The 23,584-nt window shown below is 46.3% G+C and overlaps 1 pseudogene; it reads right to left on the minus strand.

The window, feature by feature from the left end:
• Positions 1-6,922: 6,922 nt before the first annotated feature.
• Positions 6,923-15,077, minus strand: LOC140002290 (interferon-induced very large GTPase 1-like; annotated as a pseudogene).
• Between the last annotated feature and the right edge of the window lie 8,507 nt (positions 15,078-23,584).

A 23,584-nucleotide genomic window follows, 5' to 3' on the forward strand; every position in this document is an offset into this window, starting at 1 on the left:
GCCCTCCGCAATTCCACGTCCCACCGCAACTCCGTTTCCCGCGGCCCTCCGCAACTCCACGTCCCGCCGCGAAACCCCGTTTCCCACCGTTTTCCGCGTCTCTCAGCGGGAGTACCGCGTCTCACCGTGAGGCCTATGTACCGTGTTTCCGGGCCGGTGTCCGGTCTGCTCAAGCGCCGGTCGGATGGGCGCTCCGAAGTCCCGACGGCGCGGCAAGATCGCGGCGCAGCTGGTCCCGGCGCCGCCGGTCCCGGCGCCGCTGGTCTCCTGGTCTACCTGCGTTCGGATGTGCCGGCGCCGCTGGTGTCCCGCTGCGCTGGTGTCCCGCTGTGCTGCGATGTTTGCCCCGGCGCCGCTGCGATGTCCGTGCTCGGCTGCGATGTCTGCTCCGGTGCTGCGATGTCCTGCTCCGGTGCGATGTCTGTTCAGGTCCTGTTCAGGACTCCCGCTGCGATGTCCTGTTCAGGCCCTGTTCAGGTCTCAGCCTGTTCGGGCGCCATATGTTGCAGGAAGCACGGTCGAAAGCATGACAGACACACAGTAGAGTCAGATCATGCTCCATTTTATTGCCCGAATAGACTAACTTTTATAGAGAACTTAACAGGGGTGGACAGTGTTTCACACAAGATTATTGGTCAAAAGCACTCAGACAAACAACTATAAGAAAACAACCCCACCTGCAAGAAAACAACCCCTTGTGATTAGCAGTCACATAGACCTTGTCCTTGAAGCCAGCTACTGGTAACAATATTTTTCTGAATTCCTCAATTGGGCAATGTGGGAACACTGTCATGGGAACTTCTCATAATTGCCCTGGTAGCTTGGTTTGCTCAGCTACAGCAAGCCATGGGATTTTTGCTGTTTCAAGAAATCCCTCAACAATTAGGGATGGTCTTTTGGAGCCTTGTATGTCACCTTATAACACTCCAGTTTTACCAGTACGAAAGCCAGACGACTTGTACTGATTGGTGCAAGACCTGAGAAAGGTTGATGAGACAGAATGAAAACGCCACCCTGTGGTTCCTAACCCTTACACCCTGATGGGTCAAATTCCTTATGAGCACGAATGGTTCACTGTTACATATTTCAAGGATGCCTTTTGGGCTTGCCCATTGGATCCTGAAAGTCAGGATATTTTTGCATTTGAATGGGAAGACCCAGAAACAGGCCGTGAACAACAATATTTTGTTGTTTGTTGCACTGTTTTGCCTCAAGGATTCACTGAATCCCCCAGTTTGTTTGTCCAAATATTGGAAAAGATTTTAGCAACATTTCAGTTCCCAGAAGGGGTGACATTGTTACAATATGTAGATGATTTGTTGATATCTAGGGGTAGAAAAATCAAAGGTAAAAGAAGCCACAAATGAACTCTTGAGTTTTTTAAGAGAACATGGGCTAAAAGTATCTAAGGTTAAATTACAATATGTAGAAAAAGAAGTCAGATAGAGGGTAGATGGAGAACAAACGCTGAAAGGATTCAGGGAATTGTGCAACTTCCTCTACCTAGAACAAAAAAAGAATTAAGAAAAGTTTTAGGTTTAAATGGATATAGCAGATTTTGGATAGAGGCATATGCGCAGACAACAAAGAAGTTATATCTCAAATTATTGGAGGAAAATCTCAATGCATTGAATTGGACAGAAGAAGAAAAAGAAATAGAGGAACAGTTAAAACAAGATCTGATTACAGCACCGGTCTTAGCTCTTCCTGCCCTAAATAAATCATTTCATGTTTTCATAACTGCAAGTGAGGGTGCTGCTTTGGGGGTCTTAACCCAAGAATGGGACGAGACAAGAAAACCTGTAGCATATCTGTCTAAATTATTAGATGCTGTATACCGGGACTGGCGAGTGTATTCAGGCAGTGGCAACAACTGCCTTACTGGTGGAAGAGAGCAGGAAAGAATTAACCACTGGGGGGCAATGCAGTGTTGTTACCCCTCACCAAGTGAAGACCATCCTTACTCAGAAAGCAGGAAGGTGGCTGATAGACTCTAAAATACTGAAATATGAAGCTGTCCTGACTGAAAAGGATGATTTAACTGTAACTCCTGAATCTGTTTTGAATCCTGCCTCCTTCTTGTCAAAGGGAAGTGAAGATCCAATGGATGTGGAACATAACCGCTTAGGTCTAAGAAATGAGCAAACAAAGATCAGATTAGATTTACAAGATGTACCCTTGGATGAAGGGGAAATACTGTTCACAGATAGATCTTCTAGGATGATACAAGGAAGGCTATGCAATGGTTATGCCATTGTTAAAGGGATAGACGGAAAAACTGAGGAAGTGGGAAGACTGCCTATTAATCGGCCAGCTCAAACTTGTGAATTATATGCATTAAATCTAGCATTTAAGTTGCTACAAGGGAAACAGGGAACTATATATACAGATTCTTGATATACATATGGGGTGGTAAATACATTTGGAAATCATTTGGGAAGAAAGGGGTTTGGTAAATATTAAGGGAACAGAGGTAAATGTAACAAATGGCTCAGTCTTCAAAATAGGACTATATTTTTATTTTAAAATATTTTATTTATAAAAAAAAAATATTTTATTTATTAAACGTAACTATTACGTTTACAAGTTATTAAAGGAATAGAGGTAAGCAAACAACACTGGGTGCGCCGGGAGTCTGTGCTCCACCAAGACGCACACCGGTTACATCAAGCAGCTGATTTTTATGCTGCTAGGCTAATACATATTCATTACTACTTCTAAAAAAAACAGGGTTATTATAATTAGTTTCCGGAATCCAAACCCTCCTACTGGTGCATGCGTATCAGTCTCCGGTGGTCCCTCTGGGGGTCTCTGGGGGTCTCTCATGCTGAAGGCTCATAGTCTTCCTCCCTCTTGTCCTTCTCCTTTGTCCAACTTGGCTGGATGTCAGAGACTTGTGCAACGTCCCCTGCAAGCTTTGTCTTTTAGTTCTTCTTCAGCTCTCCCCGTCTCCCTAATCTCCTGGCCAGATATCAGAGACTTGCATAGCATCCCGTGCAATAGCCATAATAGTTAGCAGTTATTCTGAAACCCCCCTGATATCAGAGACTTCAAGGAAAAGCCTACAAATACATTTCCCTTCAAGCTCTCTATTGACACGAAATGCTAAAACATTCCTTTGCAAAATACAAGAATTATGTACATTAACCACTCTGTTTTTCTTAGACATGTGGTTATACAAGGGTATGTAAGACAGAAGGTCACATTCATCATACCATGATGCCCTAGCATTGTTCCATACTGACACGAATCAGGTGAACATATCTCACATAACTAATGAATGTGACTTGTGACTGGGAGAAAGGACTGGCTTATAAAGGATAGGAGTGCCCGCAAGGGGTTTTTATTCTTGTAGAAGCATGCATCTTATTCTTGATATTCATAATTATTTGGAAACCTAAGATTTATAAATAATGACAGGCAGAGGCCAGCTGTTAGTTGTGATCCTGGTGAGTGTACACCTCAGAGAAGGCCTTGGTCAGTTGACAGCTTAGAAAAGGGATGACCAGAGAAGGGGAGCAACAGAAGGAAGGGATGCTGTCCAAAGAGACCTGGATAAGTTTGAGCAGTGTTCCCCCGTGAACCGAATGAGGTTCAACAAGTCCAAGTGCAGGGTGCTGCACCTGAGACGGGGCAATCCCAGACATGAGTACAGGCTGGGAGAAGAACTCATTGAGAGCAGCCCTGCGCAGAAGGATTTGGGGGTTTTGGTGGATGAGAAGCTCGACGTGAGCCGGCAGTGTGTACTTGCAACCCAGAAGGCCAACTGCATCCTGGGCTGCAACAACAGAAGCATGCCTGGCAGGTGGAGGAAGGTGATTGTCCCCTTCTATTCTGCCCTTGTGAGGCCCCCCTTGGAGTGCTGCGTCCAGGTCCTGGGCCCCCAGCACAAGAAAGATATGGGGCTATTAGAGTGGGTCCAGAGGAGGGCCACAGAGATGATCAAAGGGCTGGAGCACCTCTCCTAGGAAGAAAGGCTGAGAGAGCTGGGGATGTTCAGCCTGGTGAAGCGAATGCTCTGGGGGGACCTCATCGCAGCCTTTCAATACTTCAAGAGTTCTTATAAATAGGGTGAAAAGGGACTTTTTACTTGGGTAGATAATGATAGGACAATGGGGGATGGTTTTAAACTGAAAGAAGGGAGACTTAGATTCTATGTTAGGTATAAATTCTTCACGCAGACAGTGGAGAAGCACTGGCACAGGTTGCCCAGAGAGGCTGTGGATGCCCCATCCCTGGAGGTGTTCAGGGTCAGTCTGGATGAGGCCCTGGCAAACCTGATCTAGTGGGTGGCATCCCTGCCTATGGCAGGGGGGTTGCAACTAGATGGTCTTTAAGCTCGCTTCCAACCCACGCCATTCTATGATTCCATGATTCTAAGAGGCATTCTACAAGTAGCTGGCACAAGTCATGCAATTGTCAGTGCTTGCTCTCGTAGGGGACTCCAACTTGCAGGATCAGGCTGTCCCCATGGGCCTTAAGAAGAGCTGCTGGGGAGGAAGACCGACATGGATGATCAGGGAACTTTTGCTAAGTCTTTGAGGGAAAAAGTGTTAGCCTCCTGTGGGCATTGGAAGAAGGAACGGGGAACTCAGGGAGAGTACAAGGAGTTTGCTAGCATATGCAGAGAGCAAATCTGAAAGGCTAAAGGCCAGCATGAACTCAATCTGGCAGCTGTGGTGAAAGACAATAAAAAACATTTTCACAACTATATTAACATAAAGAGAAGGACCAAGGAGAGTCTCCATCTTTTACTGGAACATGACTACGGAGAATAAGGAAAAGGCTGAGATTCTCAATGCCTTCTTTACATCTGTCTTCAGCAGTCAGACCAGTTATCCTCAGGTCTCAGCCTCAGGGTCTCAGGCTCCTAACCTGGAAATCTGGAACGGGGAGCAGAATAACCCCCCCACAGATCAGGTGGAAACAGTAAGAGATCTGCTGCTCTACCTGGACTGTCACAAGTCCATGGGGCCAGATGGGATCCACACAAGGGTGCTGAGGGAGCTAGCAGATGTGATTGCTGAGCCAATTTCCATCATCTATCAGCGGTCCTGGTCAACTGGAGATGTCTCAGATGACTGGAGACTTGCAAATGTGACACCCATCGATAAGAAGGCTGGAAATGAGGAGACATTTCTGCTCAGAAAGAGCAGTCAGGCATTGGGATGGGTTTCCCAGGGAGGCAGTGGCATCACCATCCCTGGGGGTGTTCAAGGAGAGGTTGGACATGGTGCTTGGGGACATGGTTTGGTGGGTGACATTGGTGATTGGGTGATGGTTGGACCAGATAGCCCCAAGAGCTCCTGCAAGAGCAGTTTCCTCTTTAGTCCATTCAAAAAAGCTTGTTGATGCTCAGGGCTGCATTCATCACAGTCCCTCTTGCGAGTCTCTTAATATTGAGTCACAAACTGACTGAGCATGCATTCTCCAGAATCCCACAAGGCCTAGGAAAGCTTGTGTTTCTCTCTTGTTAGATGATGGGGACATAGCTGTTATCTAATTGATCACATCCACCCTGCCATTTTACTCACAAGAACTGGATCTCGTGTGTGAGTCCTTTGACCTTGCTTTGCTTTATAGCAGAACCAGCTTTCAGAATGTCCTGGTTTCAGTTAGGATAGACTTAATTTCCCTTCTAGTTGCTTGTAGGGTGCTATATTTTGGATTAGGATGAGAAGAGTGCTGATAACATGCTGATGTTTTAATTGTTGCAGAGCAGTGCTTACGCTAAGCCAAGGATTTTCAAGCTCCTCGTGCTGCCCTGCCAGTGGGCAAACTGTGGGTGCGGCAGGAGCTGGGAGGGGACAGACCCAGGACAGCTGACCCAAACTAGCCATAGGGGTATTCCATCTCATATGGGTTCATGCTAAACAATATATAGGGGTGGCTAGCTGGGTTGGGGGGCTGGCTGCTAAGGGATAGGCTGGGCATTGGTCATCGGGTGGTGAGCAATTGAATTGTACATCACTTGTTTCGTACACGTTGTTTTTGTTATTATTATTATTATTATTGTAATTATTTTCCTATCTTAATAAACTGTCTTTATCTCAACTCACAGGCTTCACTTTCCCATTTCTCTCCCCTATCCCAGAGAGGGAATGGGGAGGGAGAGAGAACGGCTGCATGGTGTTTAGCTGCTGACCGTGTTAAACCACAACAGGCCACACCAACCCCACACAGCGCTACAGGCTTGGGGCAGAGTGTCTGGAAAGCTGTGCAGAGGAAAAGGATCTGGGGGTGCTGGTCAATGCTCACCTGAACATGAGCCGCAGTGTGCCCAGGGGGCCAAGAAGGCCAAGGGCATCCTGGTTGTGTCAGGAGCAGTGCAGCCAGCAGGAGCAGAGAGGTGATAGTCCCTCTGGGCTCTGCTCTGGTGAGGCCAAACCTCGCGTGCTGGGTTCAGCTTTGGGCCCCTCACTACCAGAAGGACATCGAGGCCCTGGAGAGTGTCCAGAGCAGGGCTACGAAGCTGGGGAAGGGCTTGGAGCACAAGTCCTGTGAGGGGCGGCTGAGGGAACTGGGGGTGTTTGGTCTGGAGAAGAGGAGGCTCAGGGCAGAACTCATTGCTCTCTACAATGACCTGAAAGGAAGGTCTGGAGAGCTTGGAGTCAGCCTCTTCTTGTGGGTAACCAGTGACAGGACCAGAGGGAATGGGCCCAAGTTGTGCCAGGGGAGGTTCATGCTGGAAATGAGGAGACATTTCTGCTCAGAAAGAGCAGTCAGGCCTTGGGATGGGTTGCTGAGGGAAGTGGTGAGGTCACACTCCTGGGAGTGTTTAAGGAGAGGTTGGACGTGGTGCTCAAGGACGTGGTTTAGTGGTGACATTGGTGATCAGGTGATGGTTGGACCAGATGTTCTTGGAGGGCTTTTCCAACCTTCATGATTCTAGGATTCTACAGGAAAGCTGGGGTGGGACAGCACAAACGCTAAGCTCACGCACTGCTGACAGCTGCTGAGGAAGCTGCAAAGCTGTCTAATTCTCCACATTGGTTATAAAGGGCTTTTACCCAACACAGGAGTGCTTGGCAAAAGCAGTTGGGGTGGCTAGGAGCTGGAGGAACTTTGCCAGGCCCAGGCTCATGAATAGGAGTGGCTCATGGAAGTGGGGGCACATCTTAACCTAGGACATATACTTAATAACCACAGAGTTAAAATCACTGTCTAAATACACATAGGCTGCTGCGTTAATTGCTTTAATGGCATCAGAAAGAGAACAGCACCTGAGTACTGAGTTTATGAATGCAAACAATAACCCCAAAAAACAAAACAGCTGAGTTCCCCACAAATGTTCACCTGCTCGCAGACCCCGCTGGCCTTTCTGCAAGTGTGACAAGTATTGCTGCAGGGAAACTGTTCTTTTGCCAGTGTCATTTCTTTTCCCATAGCAGCTGATAAAACTGGTACTTTCTAATGTGGCTTTCGCTCTTCATCTGGCACTTGGTCTTGATCTTGGCAGTATGACTTCTTCCTGCAGCAATATTTTTCTAGTTTGCTTTAAGACAAAGCTGAGGTAAATATTTATGGCAAGAAAGGAAGAGGACTTTGACTTTATCACACAGCAAGGGAATCGCTGAGCAGCAGCATAAGAAGCACTCCTTAGTTCACCCAATGTTGCAGTAATTAAATTAGTTTTTATTGACATGGTTAAATCATAATCATTACAAGAAGATTTTGTGGTTATCCTCGTATTACGTTCTTCTAAAATGCAAAGCACTTGCAGTTTTTCCTTCATACCAACTTAGCCTAACATTTCTCCAGTTCAGCGAGTGCATTCTGCTTTGTAACTGTCTTCCAGGAAGCAGGGATTACTCCTCTGCCATGAAATTTCCCATTGTAGTGTTGTTCTAGCTGTGTCCTGAAAGAAGACACAAACCATTTCCAGTATGCTTGCATGGATGGGTCAGGAGGAATGCTCCAAGTGGAATAGGGATGTCCTGCATCCCGGTATTTCTTGTAGGGGATCCATCTGTCTTCACCAACCACGAATGTGAAGTCACTTGAAACAAGGCTAGAACAAATATCAATGACTAGGTTGTCTGTTTCATGCCATTTAGATCCTCTCTTATCATACCATCTGTATCCTCTCAAAACTTGTGGACGATGGAAGACAACCCGGTGGTCTCCGTCATGGTTTGGCATAGTGTTAGTGCAAACAGCCTCACAAAATGGACACTGCTCCTGGCACCCTGCAAACTGCTCAGCCACTATTGTGTGAGGCTGCCTTTCAAAGGAGCTCATACGAGCTTCTTTAAACTCCTTCCTGAGATCATTAATAACGGGAGACAGTGCCTTTGTCATGGCATAATTCAGGAACTCTACGTCTGTTATCTCCTGATGTTCAATGCCCTTCAGGTCACTCCTGGACAAGTCTAGCATATCTCCAAGTGCTCTGCAGAATTCATCCAGCCAAAGAGAGATTTTATCCTTTCTGTCTTTTCTGTTTTTGACAACCGTGGTTGATGCAACAATGGCAGACTGAATGTTTTCATAGTAATGAGAGAGGGAGTCTCTTAAAAACATCTCTAGCCTTCTGTTCTTATCTAAACAGTACGTCTCAACTTTTGTCTTAATGTAATTATTTAAAAAGTCTCCTGGGGCATTAAGATAACACATGAAATTTTCAAATTTTTCTTCTTCTGCTAGGAATTTCAGCATGTAATTTTCCAGAGTGGATCTATTGCCTCTGAAATCTGGTATTTTATTCTTCACGTCTCGAGCTATGTCAAGAGCTGTCTTCTCATAGATGGCGTGTCGAAGAGCTGGGGCAATCTTGCTGCACAGGAAATCAGCAAATGTTGTGATACAAGAGGCTCCTTGGCAGGAAATCTGGAAACATTTGAAGAAGTCTTCTCTCTTGCTCTCCAGGTAGACGACTGGATCATTTGCTTTCCTGAATGCTGCATGCATGTCTTCAAACCTTTCTGCTGCCATTCTGCACAGGTACAGTGATAATTCCATTTTGTATTCTTTATTAAAACTGTAATTTGCAGTGGTAGGAAAGGGTTCATACCTTTCTCCACTTCATTTAGTATTTCATGAATAAAAGTTCGACTGTAATCCATTTTGTCCTTTTCCTTCTTCTCAATGTTTGCCTTCACACGCATTATGATGCTCTCTGTAATGCGGATCATGTTGTTCACGTCGGCATCGTCCAAACTCTTAGAAAAGATGCGGAAGCCTTTTTTCTTAGACACATGTTTCTCTAAGTCAAGAGAAAATGTATTATTTTGGTATAAATTCAATATTTGTTTAACTACATTAGACTCCCTGAAGTGCTCTAGAAGGACATTTTCTATGTCCACATCGATGTCCACCTGTTCCAGAGGGGGAGCAGCAGAGGACACTTTAGCAACCCACAGCTTCCAGATAGAATTGAAGCGGTTTCTCAGTTGACTTTCACTTAATTTCTGGCCTTTTAGAGACAGGGCCAACTCTCTGCTCTTTCTCAGGAGCTCATTTTCATATTCAGACTTCCTCGCATCCAGTTTACTCTGGCTCTTTAGTTCTGTAAGTTTTTCACACTTCCTTCGCGTTTCAACAAGCAGGGACTCTCTCAGTACTTTCAGCTTCAGTTCTGTGCTGCGTTTCCACTGGATCAGTATTTCACAGTCTTTGTCTTCACTGAAGAATGTTTCCATGTTCTTGGTGATGGCATCACTACTCTCTTGCACCAGTTCTTCAAGGTGTTCCGTGGTGACCTTGTCCAACTCCCCGTTCCGCACCTTGTTTTCCAGTTTCATTTGCAAGTCTAAGATGTGACTTCTCAGCTGCCAGGTCCACTGACTAAATGCAGTTTCCAGTTTCTTGTAGGCAGCAATCTCCACTGAATTCTTGAAGCTGAAAATGAAGTTTTCATTCAGCAGGGCATTCCACAGGTCACTAATACGATCTTTCAAGCTGGAGAGCCTCAAAACGCTGCTGTGCGATTCCTTCTTGGCAGCTTGGAGAATTTTGCTCTTTAATTCCTGGACGTTCTGGCTGTAGGTGGGGTTGGGCGGTGCCATCGGTGGGTTTCCTTCCCACAGGTGAGCAAAGTAATGAATGTGGGTGTTCACGTCAAAGCGGATGACGTCGCTGAAGCAGGTGATGTCACAGAATTCCTGCTGGGCCGCGGTCACGGTCATTTCATCCAGCTTTTCCTGCAGACGTCTTTGTCCTTCCATGTTCTGTTCCTTTGCGGTTATTTCGCCCACGTTTTGGTGCACAAAGAGGCAGCCTGGGGAAATATTAACTTGCTTCATCCTCAGGAAAGCATGCACAGCAATCTGAAGGATGTCTTGCATTTCCGAAGGATTTTCTCCAAAGATGTTGATCAGAGTCATGTTGCTGATGCCAATGACAAAGGTGGCCAGCTCATTGTCATGGTAAAGTGACTGCTTATTGGCCATCTCTACGGCATGAAGTCCTTCTGTGTCAACAACGAGCATGTAATCAAAGCTCAAATCCTGTTGGAGCTTCTCGTCCACTTTAATGAGCTGCATAAACGCTCCCCGGGTGCACCTCCCTGCGCTGACGTTAAACTGGAGACCAAACATGGCATTCAGCAGGGTTGACTTCCCTGTGCTCTGGATGCCAAGCACGGAAAGCACAAATACTCGCTTGTCCCCTAGCTTCTCAATTAACCTGTCAAAGACGGCTCCAATCCATTGCAGTGGTACGTAAGAAGCATCACCATCCATCAGCTCAATGGGATATCCTAAAACCATCAGATCGGCAGCAATTTCAGATAGTTTGACATACCAATTTTCTTTGGAGTTTGTTGATTTCAGTGCCTCATAAATCTGCCCCACCTCTCTCAAAATATGCTCAAGGCCAATGGACGAATCATTGATTTCATCGGAAAGGGCATTCAATTTCTTCATCAATTGAGTTTTCAGGTTGTTGCTTTCATTGTTTTTCTTTAATGCCAGGATTTGAGACCATACCTGATGGTACTCTCTGTTCAGCTCATGAAGGTGATCAGGGGAGATGTCATCCATGAAGATCTTCATCCACTGCAGAAAGAATTTCTTGGTACTGTCTGGCTGTGACTGGAGAAAGTCAAGGACTGTTTTCATCAGCTGATTGAGGGGAAACGCTTTGCTTAGTTGCTTTCTTCGTATATCAGACTTCTCCAATTCAATTTGGCTCCGATGATGCTCTATGCTCTTGTTCCCCTTTTCCTGCAAGCGAGTGAGTTCTTTGTCCTTTTTACACCACATGTACCACAGTTTTCCCTGAAGAGGCAGTAGCTGTGATTTGATCTCAGACAACTTCTTCTTCAACAGATTCACCAGTGTGATTGCTGTTTCTTTGGCTGTCACACATGCTTCTGTATCTTCATCGACTAAGAAGCCATGCTGGCGAGCTGTGCTCAGGCATGCATTGAGGCTAACAAGCGTGCTCGACCCTTCCACTAGGTCTCGGATGGTTTTTGTCAGCTCAGCCACTAATTCTGCTTCATTTCTGTTCTTGATCCCTATTCTTACGTTTTGGCTAGATCGGCCAGCTGCAATGCACTCTTTCTCAGTGAAAAGGCAAACCAAAGGCCTCCGAGACTCCCACAGATCATGTAAAATTTTCCTGCCTTTCTCGTTGCTCTGATCCAACTCAGAAACAAGAACCACGATCACGGCAGAGATCTCCTGTAAAAACTGCAGCTGAGTTTCGTGATCCCTTGCATCTCCGTGCAGGTTACAGAAAGCAACAGGGCCATTAAAGCTGTCGTCATCGCTACCACGGGGAAGGTACCAGGAGATCTCCACAACACCTTTCATCAGGAAGCAGTCTTTGGTGCTGCCTTTGCAATGGCGGTGGAAAAAAGTGTCGTGTTTTTTCCTGCTCAGCAGGGCATTCAGGAGCTGAGACTTGGAAGAGGAAGGAGAGCTGCCGATGCGGAGGAAGGACACAATGGGTGTCTCTGCCTGATAAATGAGTTTGTTGTTGTGACTGCTAAGCCTTGTCTGCTCTCCCGATTTCACCGTCCCTGTCCAGCTCTTCTTGATTTGGCTGAGGGACCAGAGAGGGAACTCTATCTGTGAAGTGCCCGGGTTTGGTACCAGGAGGGGTAGTGCAAACTGGCAGAAAGCGAGCTTGGATGAAAGGTACTGTCTCATGAAATCATCAGCACAATGAAAAATTGCCATCTGGAGGTCCATGGGGTGCACATGACTCCCCCTGCTTGCAGATTCAGGGGCTCCTTTGTCCAAGTCTCTGCGAAAGTCATCAAAGGAATCAGAGGGCTCGCGCTCCTTCGCTGAGGTGTTTGGTGTGGGAACAGCTCCTGGCTTACTCGCCTCCTTGCAAGTCAGGTACCTCACCCGATAATCCACGGTCAGGAGCCTTTGCAGGAAGTAAAATGGTAGCTCGCTGTCCTTGCTGGGCTGGCTGTCGTGTACAGATGTCTGGTGTATTATGTGGAAATCTTCTGTGCCCATTTTTCTTGGATAGTACCTTTCCAGCCCGAGGCGCTTAAGCAAGTTGAGGAGCTCTGGGCTTGCAGTGGCTTGATTTGCTTTGGATTTGCTGCTGTCTGATTTGGGTTTGCACTGACTGGGAGGCTGCATGCCTTGAAAAGCATCTTTCATGTCTTTGATTCTATTGGCTTTCTTCAGGTTGTCAGATGTGTCCTCTACTTGCCCATTGATGAAGGATTGCAAATCTCTTTCCAGCATCTCCCAGTCTTTGAATGCATTGTGCTTTTCGAGGAGAGCTTTCATATCTGTGGACCATGTGTTTTTCATCTTTTCTTTCATGAAAACCAAGCGGTCATGTTTCTGCTCAGGGGTCACCTTCTTGTTTTCGGATGTTATGGTGAGCCCCATCAGCAGCAGGAAGGCCTGAGCTCTGCAAACATCCTGTTCCTTCAGGCTCTGATACTCGTTATGTGCCACGCGCATTTCCTGTATCATGAAATTAATTTCTGGACACCCAAGGAGGCACTGAAAAGTGCCTCTTTCTACTTGGTATCCCGTGCTGGTTGTAACTAAGAGCACTAAGAGTTCTATGTCTTCCTGTGCCCTTTGCTGCAGAGACTGGAGCAAGGAAGAAACAGACTGGCTTACAGTGAAGGTGGCTTTGATCTTTGCCTCATGAATGGCAGATACAGAAGTTGCCGGTGCGTAGGTGACTTCCATGATGTACTCCTTCATTTGTAGCAGTGTCGTATTGAGATCATCAAGACTGGAAATACTGGGAGTTTGGGGAAGTGTCTGATCCTTGTGGAAGACCCATTGCATAATGAAGGAAGTCTTGGGGAAGTCCCTGACAGAATAGATGTGAGGATCCAGCAGGCTCTGCAGCAGAGATTTGATGTAGGTGGTGTTTTCTGGAGAAGACTTCTGGCAAAAAGAAACAGTGTTCACCAGGAACTCCTGCAATGCTTTGTCTGACAGACATATGTTGATCCAGACACTGTGATTTTTTGTTCTCTTATTCAGGCCCTGTTTAAAATCTAGCAACATGAGCAGTTTCTTTTCATCCACCCTCCCGTCCCAGGTCTTCACTTGCTCCAGGAAAGCTCTGGCCTCTTCTACAGCACTGGCCAGTTCCTCTCCAAAGCTTATGCCAGAGCTGTGATTCGTTAGCGCTTCATAGACAGTCCTGAGGCTGCTGCTCATTTGATGGGAGGATTTAAAATCGCTGCTGTGGTTGGACAGGATTATGTCCCACACTGGGATCAGCTGAGAGCCCCGGTCGATCACACACCAGGTTGTGTTATTGGCCACAAGCCCGCATTTCCACTCGGGAAGGGAATCTGTCTCTGCTGGGCCCCCTGTTTTTGTCACATAGAGCTGAACTGCTCTGTGGGTGCTGCTTCTGTCTCTTCCCTGAAATGATGCCTGTGAGCTGGACTTTGAAGCATCCCCCTTCACTCCCCACCTTGTACCAAAGACGCTGAATCTAGCTCCGACATAGCTGTTCAGTGCGTCAGATGTTTGTTGCTTCATCTCATCCCATTGCTCTGCCCTGAAACCTTCGGCACATGCTTTCCACCAGAATATTCCCCCAAAGTGGAGGGGTCCCTGGTTCACGTGGGACCCAAACCTGCTGAAGAAGCTGGCGCACCTGCTCTTCAGTAGGTGGAGCCTTTCTGCCTCCTGGGTGATGCTCAGAAGCTGTTCGATGTCTTGCAGCTCTCGCAGGGCTGCATCTGAGAGGCGAAGCTGGTCCTTTTGGAAGTAGTAGGAGGCCAGAGGGATGTATTGGTACTTGGTGATGCAAATGTACGCCTGCTCCGAGCATGACCGACGGGAGTCCTCTGACTGTGAGGACTCGCTGGAATCTACACCTCTTTCAACAATGGGACCTGAGAACCTGTCACTGGCAGAAGCGCTGATGCTGAACCCCAGCTGCTCCATGCACTTGGTGAAAGTGGCTTCTGCTGCAGAGGAGGAGAACTCCTTCCTCTCAAGCAGCGACCCTTGCACTGGACCAGTGAACATGAAGCCATCAGGGACCCTGATGAGTTGCTCTCGCTTTGCCAGCACATCCTCCAGGCTCTTGGTTTGGTAAATCCCCTGCAGAGCCAGGCCTCCCGATGCCCGCCTCAGGACCTCCTCGTCAGAGACGTTCTCCCTCTTCCCCATGGACTTCTCCTGCTGCTCCAGTTGCTTCCGGATGCTCACCAGCTCATCCAGCAATGCCTTCTCTGGAGGTGCCCAGTACTCCTTGGGAATGTCCATGGCTTGCTGTGGGGCCTCCTCTTTCTGTCTTATCATTTCCTTGCTGTGGCTGCGGCTCTTCTGCATTTCTTCCAGCTCCCGCTGGATTGACTTGGCTTCTTCTTGTCTCTGCTTCATCACATCCAAGTGCTGTTTCTGCAGCTCATCAACAGCTGTTTCATTGCCTGTGATTCCCAGGAGCTTTTGGAGTGCCTTGGTCTCCCAGTTATGCCGTCCTTCACGTGCCAGTTTAAGGTAGTCTTCATATTGCAGATGTTTCAAAGCATTTATTGACTTAACACCCAGTATCTCTGACAGTTTGGGGAGCCAGTATTCTTCATCAAGTCCTTCCTTCTCTAATGCTTCTGCCAGCAATTTCTTAGCAATTCGTGCCTTATCCCCATCATCTGCTCTCTCCTCCTGTGACTCCATGGCTGTGGAAGGGGAAAAGAGACTTTTGTTACATCAGGTTAGAGGAGGCCACCACCCCTTAGAAGAGGCCTCACCATAGTTCCTGGCTCAGGGATTTCTTCTGCCTTGCTGCTGGAACCCAGCCTCGGGCACCCCCGAGACAGGCAGACACAGACAGACAGACACACACAACCACTGGCACTGCTGCACAAATAGCCATGGACAAGGCGCTGCCTTCAACAGCACCCATGTATAAGCTGTCAGGACTGGTCTCACCCGTCACTGGCTCCTCGTCCTTAGAGCACTCGCCCACACGAGGTAGAGAAAGGGATTGTCTGGAGAGAGGCAATCTCTGGCCTATCAAGTAGCAACTGTAGACTGGATGACCTTAATGAAGCCAACACTCTCGCCATCCACATACCCTTACACTTTTCTCATGCAAAACTACTAACTAAGGGAACAACGATGGTAAATTTTCTAGAGGGGAAGACATATGAGGAGCGGCTGAAGTCACTTGGATTGTTCAGCCTGGAGAAGAGGAGACTGAGGGGAGACCTCATGGTGGCCTCCAACTTCCTCACGAGGGGAGCGGAGGGGCAGGTGCTGCTCTCTGGTGACCAGCAATAGGACCCGAGGGAATGGCATGGAGCTGGGACAGGGGAGGGTCAGGCTGGATATCAGGAAAAGGTTCTTCACCAAGAGGGTGGTTGGGCACCAGAGGCCCAGGGGGAAAAGGGGCTCCCTGTGTGGCCCCTGCCCTGCCCAGCGCAAGTCAGCGGGGACCTACCTGCCCTCCCTGGTGCTCTGCAGCTTCTGCACCGCCTCAGCCCAGCTCCGGCAGCCTCTCAGCCCAGCTGCTGCACTGCCTCAGCCCAGCTCTTGCACTGCCAAAGTCCAGCTCTTACCCCACCCCTTACAGAGCCCCAAGCCTCTGCACTGGTTGAAGCTTCCTGGTTACACAGCAGGGAGAGGCTTTCTTCTTTCTTGGAAGTCAGGCCATTAGATGATACGGCACCTGAAAGTGAAATTTGGCAGCTGCTGGTTGTGCTCGGGCTGAGCCAGGCTGCTGGGGCATCTGCATCCCAAGCCCCAGCCAGGGGAGTATGGTGGTTTTACTTTGCTGGGCAGGTGAACTCCACCACAATGTGCTCTCACTCCCCCTCCTTTGAAGAAGATGTGGAGAAGAAAGTATGCTTAAAAGAAAACAAAAAACAAAAAACTCATGGACTGAGATAGTGAACTTAATTTAATTTAATTTAATCTAATTTAATTAAATTTAATTTAATCTAATTTAATTAATGGGGAAAGGAAGAGGAAAAAGAAAAGAAGGAAAAAACAAAACAAGCAGAAAAAAATAAACAGAAGTGAAGGCTCTGCGGAAGCACAGGGAGAGAGAAAAGAAATTCCTGTCTACTTCCCATCAATGAATGACGTTCAGCTAAATCCCAGGATGCAGGGCCTCAATGCATATAGCGGTTGTTTGGGAGGACAGAAGTGTTCATAATGAGAGCCCCCCTCTCTTTCCCCTCTTCTCCCTTTTTTATTTTTCCTTTTTTATTTCCTATTTTATTCGCCCCTCTTTTTTTTTATTACTGTGTGACATCATTTGGTATGGAATATAAGGAAGAATGGATGTGGTAATCGACATGCCAAGGGGAATAGGGCCGAGTTGGCAAAAGGAGAGGAATGGTATTGTGTGAAGGTATGCTGTGCTCATCGTAATGTCATTGTAATGCTCAAAAACACACCCACAGCTTGGGATGACCCTAGCCCAGGTGAAGACCCTTCCCCTGAGCACGCCAAGGTCAGTGAAGAAGGAGAGGGAGAGGTGCTCCAGGTGCCAGAGCAGAAGTCCCCTGCGGCCCGTGGTGAGGACCATGGTGCAGCAGGATGTCCCCTTGCAGCCCATGGAGCACCACGGTGGAGCAGGGTTCCACGCTGCAGCCCGTGGAGGGGACTATAGTGCCAGAGACTGACCACAACTCCCATTCCTCCATTACCCTGCGCTGCTTGGGGGAAAGAGGTGGAAGAGGATGGATGGGGGGAAGGTGCTTTTGGGTTCTCTCCTTTGTTTCTCACTTCCTTAGCTTGTTAGTAATTAGCAATAAATCTTACTATCTCCCTATGCCGAGTCTGTTTTGCCTGTCACAATAATTACTGTGTGATACCCTTGTCCTTATCTCAACCTTTGAGCCCTTTTCATCGTATTTTCTCCCTGCTCCCCTCTGAGGAGGGGGAGTGAGAGAGTGGCTGTGGTGGAGCTCGGCCGCCCACCCAAGTAAAACCACCACAGAAGTAGACTCAACAAACTCCCTGGGTAAAAGGGAGTTTGTAAGTTTAAAATTCTACTCTGTAGAATTTTATAAAAATCAACAGGGAAAGTCCAGAGTTGGGCCAGCTTTGTGGAAAAAATAAAATTGACAAAAACCACTTGGATTTGTGAAATGCTGTAAAAACCAATATCACGACCTATTGTGTGTATCTCGAGTATTGCACACTGGGTAAGAAATGTGAACACTTCATCAGACAGCTCTTTGACCTTGGCTCCCCTCAGATCCTCATAGACAAGCAGACGGCGTTTGGGCTGGATGTGCAGCATGAGGTGCATCAAAAACTGGTTGAAAGGCCATGGACTGGTTTAGTTGGAGACCAGTAACCAGAAGAGTATCAAAAACTCAGAATAGGGCAGACAGAGGTTCTCTGAAGAGTCATCCCACCAAGACCCCTTGATAAATTTGGAGGTGGGGCCTAATAAGGAGTCTGTATTCTTAGCAGATAGAATTTGGGGCAGCCAAATCATCCTTAGCTTATAAGATACCAGGACTTAATTTGACTAGTAATACCTTCAGAGTAACAGGGGTAGACAGGTCTGGAATGTTGGTGTCACTTTTTGAGTCTACTGAATTAAGCTGGGAGACTAAAAGGGTCACCTGGCAATTGTTACATGTACCTGAAGCAGGAACAAATTAATTCGTGGGAGATCGAATAGTCAAATTAGGATTGCAGTTGCAGTTGTAGTCATATTAGATTGCAGTTGAAGACCTGTGAAAAAAGAATAACAGTTTATTCACAGAGAATGATGAAAAAGAAATAAATCCCAATGGATGGGTGTGTGTTAGAACTAAACAGTTAGCTTGGTCCAATGTGAAACAAGGATTGCTGTGAAAGTAGCAAGGCAGAACTCTAACCTTTGATAGTACATATTGCTTGTTCAGCACTATGGCACCAGGCTGCAAGTCACCTGGATTGAAAAAATACTGCCATCAGCACAGCACGCCCTGGGCACGTAGCTGTGCGTTATCACAGTAGCCTGTCAAGGATTGCCAAATGCTCTGTGAGGCCAGGGCCACCAATTGTGCGCTGCCCTGACTTTGGGATTATGCACAGAATCACAGAATCATAGAATATCCTGATTTGGAAGGGACCTGCAAGGATCATCAAGTCCAACTCCTGGCACCACAGAGGTCTACCCAAAATTTTAGACCATGTGACTAAGCGCAGAGTCGAAATGCTTCTTAAATTCCAACAGGCTTGGTGCAGTGACAACTTCCCTGGGGAGCCTGTTCCAGTGTGTGACCACCCTCTCAGTAAGGAACCTCTTCCTGATGTTTAGCCTAAACCTCCCCTGCCTCAGCTTGACAAAATTCCCACAGGTGCTATCACTGGTGATTGCGGAGGACAGATTGGCACCTGCTCCTCCACTCCCCCTAGTGAGGAAGCTGTTCTATGATGAGGTCCCCCCTCAGCCTCCTCTTTCGAGGCTGAACACGCCCAGTGCCATCAGCCGCTCCTCATACGTCTTCCCCTCTAGGCCCTTGAACATCTTCGTTGCCCTCCCCTAGACACTCTCCAGCAGTTTAATGTCCTTGTACTGTGGTACATACAAACTAATTGTCAGTAGAAAACATAATACGGTGCGTATTAGCAGAACAATAACAGGGTGTAGCATCTTGTTGAAGATTCCCTTGGCAGCTGGCGACCATCCAAACAAAATGTCCCACCAACGGTGTCTCTCATCTCTCTTCACTCTTTCCATCACTCAAGGCATCATGGTGGATAGTAATCAGAGTCTTTTGTCCATTTTCTCGGACTTGTGTCATCAGCTGCTTCAGGTCCTCATGTACCAGCAGTTTCTTCACCAAGGTAAGGTTCATTCCAATAGGAGTAGGCAACAGTTCATGAAGCAGAATATAATTAGATGAAATAAGTTGATAAGAAGTGACAGGAGCTGAGTGTTTAAAATCACATCCTAGAATTTTGGTAAAATTGCAAACACAAACATTAGAGTGATTACTGGTATCTACCACTGTATCATCTATGACTATAGAATCACAATGAGTTCTCATACAAACACGACCTTTCCCAATATATACAAGTACAGTTTCAAGGGTTTCTTTAGGATGTATCTCAAAGTGGCAAATATTTTGCTCAGTGTCAAGACAAATGTCTTGAGATTCCAGCGTGTTACTTTCACAGATGAAACCTTTTTGTTCACGCACAATGCATGCATTTACATCAATTGTTTGCCACTTTCCTCCCTTTTGATGGGCCCATACTTTATGCTCTTTAGGATAAAGTGTAGTTCCATTATGATTGAGTCCTAATGCAATGATTGGATATACATTATATACGGTGGCATTACTTACAGTAAGTATAAAGGCAACAATTTAATCATTTTAATGGGTAAAGTTGACTAATTGCCACCAAGCTTGAAATTCTTTTTCAAATTCTGAAGCATTATCCCAAATCAATTTTTGAATTTCAGTGGGCAAAGTTCCTCCTTCTCCCTCTCTAATAATAGCTGCTGCTACAGATTGTATCCATAACTGCGCTTGGATACAGCTCAAGGCAAGGGAGGTATTGCCTTGGGCTTTTCCAAGGGCATTTATAATTAATTGATGATCATTTTCCTCAATTTGTTCCCAATGGGGCAAAACATCTGATAGAAGCCATTGATTTGCTCCTAAAGCCAATAAGGATGATTTTATTGGTGGTTCCAGTTTCCTTAGGTCATCTGTAGTAGCAGTTACTCTACTCATTAAAACCTCAGCATCAATGCTATTTAATATACCTAATCCTGTCCCTAATAACCTGTGCATCCTGTGGCCCTTTTTTAGGAACCAACTAGGGTCAAAGAGAATTTGTTTTTGTCCCACATTTTTAATTATGTAAGGACCTGTGTTGAAGATGGAAGGAGTTAGACCAATGGGAGGCTGAGTCAGTTCGTTTTCAAATATCTGCAGGGGCAGAGGCTTCATATCCTTTGACCATGAATTCAAATAGTAATTCTGTGCCTCTGTAACCTCAGAGACAGTACAAAATTATAGGTTTGGTGAAAGTAACACTGTCTTATTTTCAGTCAGCTGATTATAAGTGGATTGGTTAGTTATTCGGCAACCAATTTGTATTGTCTGTCCAGACGTGGCTTGAAGTTCAGCCATTCTTAGAGAATTGTTCCAACTCCATTCATCTTTTGAAAATATTTTGTTTCCATGTAGAACTAAAGTAGAGAGATTTGGGTCCTTTCTGTTTTGAGATGTTCCAGTGACTGTGCTATACTGTGACAATACATGGTTAAATGCCATGGTGAAACATCTCAGCTCCATGCACAGCCACAGTAGCTAAGTTTCCTTTAAGGTCTGTAATTGCATCAAGGTCAGGGTAAAGCATAGCATCATTAATCCAAACTGTTGATTCGTCATCTTCCAGCTGTCCCTATACAGTTTGCTCAGGGTTCCTGTGAACACAAAAGAAAATAAAATATGCTCGGTTGTATTCAACCGGCAGGGTTAGAAAGAGGGTGAAATAGCAATCTTTGATTTCCCATGCATAGAAATATATGGGAGTAGTTAGCACTATTGCTACTGTTAGAAACACAGAGGGCTTTCACTATCTCTGCCATGTTTGGAACTGCGGCAGTCAAAGGTGTAGTGTTAGCGTTCAGCTGTCTGTAATCCACTGTAAAATGCCATTGCCTGGTTGGTTTCTTTACCGGCCACACCAGTGAATTGTAAGGTGAATGGGTCCTTTTAATAATGTCTCTTTTTTCCAATTCTGTTACCACCCCGTCAATCCCCATTAATGATTTTAAGCAGGGGATAGGGGTATGGATGTTTGCAACAGACTCAGTCTCATGGTGCCTGAAACCCTTTGATGTGTCGCGAAACTCCACACAGTTCCATCAGGGAGTTTCCACATACGATCATGCAGTATGTCAAATCCTAAAATATTAGTGTATGCAGCACCAACTAATACTTCTACCCTGGTTAATTTTTGTTCCTCTGGCAACCAGAGTGAAATTTTTGCAGTGGGGCATTGTTTTTCCACACCGTTGATTCCCGTGAATTTAACCCTGTGTTGACCAGGTGTTATGCTCAGGGTTTGTGCCGTCTCATGTGTAATTACTGACATTTGGGTCCTGGTATCAATAAGAAAATTTGCCAATATTTTTGGGGGTTCTACAGGAATGGTGATGATAGGGTCAGAGTGTTCATTAGAGAGCCATTGAATTGCTAATACCTGCCAAGCAGGGTGGCTCATTGCCCTCCCCGGGGATAAGAGTTCTTTTGCCGACACCACAACTCGCCTCGTTCCCTATTAGGTTTCAACCTCTCTTTGAATTTGGGGTATCTGGGATTTTTAGTGTGGATTTGGCGGACTCGCCGAGAGTGGTCTTGGGATTTAATACTGGATGAATTAATCCAGCCCATTCGGTGTCCGTACTTATATATGTTTTGTACCAATTCACTCCAGGTGGGAATAGGGGAGTTAGGATTTTGCCTACAACCACTATCATCATCCCTACAAGCAGCTAGTATGTGATCTTGGGTGTTTGCTACAAACATCTTAAGACAATCAGGGAGTCCACGGATGAGAGGGGTTAACCGAATTGGATCAATAGGAGCTAAAATCGGGGATTTCGTTAATTCATCTCTTTCATATATTGCCTGAATACAGGCTGCTTTCTGTACTGCTACAGCCAGGTCAGCTCCTGGTGTGGTGGTTAAAAATACTCCAGGTCTCCAAAAGCCTCCTACCTCTTCCTCACTCAACATCATTCGATCTCCTCCTTTAAGAGAAACTCGACACACATACTCAACTTCCGATTCCCCTGACCGCCTTGAGAACTTTTGTATTTTAACCAACTCTGCTGGTGGCAACGGAATCGTTCGCACAGTAGTGCGGATTTCATCATTATCATCAACAGTAGTCTCAGTCTTAACCAAAGGTCTCAAGGAAATGGATTGGGGTTCAGAATCAGAAATCTCTTCTACACCATCATCACTGTCAGACCAGAAATCACTGTCCCAGCTTTCAGGTTCTGCACTATGCAGCACTCCACGAATCTGCTTGACCGGAGCACAAGGCTGTACTTTATTTAACAGATGACTAACCCTCTCCAGCAATTGTTTAAGATGATTATTCTCATGCACAAGTTTATCATTTTCACTCACAAGTTTATCATTTTCAGTCACAAGTTTGAAATTCTCAATGGAAAGTTTATTATTTTCATCCAAAAGTTGATCCACTCTGATTCCTAATGTTTTTCCCGTCTCCCTTTCAAAGGCCAATGATGACTTCAACACATCAATCTCTGATTTCAAAGCTGTATGTTCCGCATCAGAGATCAGTTTGGGAGCAGGAATTTCCTTAGCTCCTTGCTGAGCACGAGACAAACAAGCTCCTAACACAGCACAAATCGCACCTTTACCCTTTCTTTGACCAATCTTTCGTGAAGCCTGACACTGCTCAATGCGCTCTACCACTTTCTCCTCATCTTTCCAAAACTTTTGGGAAAACTCCTTCCCTGCCTGGGAAGGGGCACATTTGTATTTTTGCAGTAGTTTATCCATAGCAATCCTGCCGACTACGCCAATTTTACTGTCGCGTTAAAGGGGTGTAGCTGATTAACCGTTACGGGCCCGGTTGGATTCAGAGTACTGAACCAGTCGGACATTCACCAAAAACACATTAACCGCCTGGGGGTCCAGTCAGACATTCACCAAAAACGCATTAACGGTCTGGGGGTCCGTTCGGACATTCACCAAAAACGTAATAACCGCCTGGGTGTCCGCTCAGACATTCACCAAAAACGTATTAACCACCTGGGGGTCCATTCAGACATTCACCAAAAATGCATTAACCATCTGGGGGTCTGGTTAGATTCAGAACACTGAACTATCATGGATAACCACCATCACCCTAGTTGCATTAATGAGAGCTATCACAATGCAATCAAGTATGGTTTATTACAGCAACAGATAATCAGGTTCTTTTGGATTGCCGGTGATAGTGACTGTCTGCAAAAGCAAGCTAGTATGCATGAAATACACAGGTGTTATAGGTGTTACAGATGTTATAGATGTTACAGGTATTACAGGTGCGCAGCCTAGAAATAAACGCGTTAAAGATTATAAGCAAGTCTTCAGATCTCAGCCAAAGGCGTCCCAATGGGGGGGGAAGAGAGGCTCAGCCCGTCAACTGATCCCAGGAGTCAGGAGGTCCTAAGGATGTTGTATTTCCTCAGG

Source organism: Anas platyrhynchos, chromosome 3, assembly GCF_047663525.1.
Source record: "Anas platyrhynchos isolate ZD024472 breed Pekin duck chromosome 3, IASCAAS_PekinDuck_T2T, whole genome shotgun sequence".
Classification (NCBI taxonomy): Eukaryota; Metazoa; Chordata; class Aves; order Anseriformes; family Anatidae; genus Anas; species Anas platyrhynchos.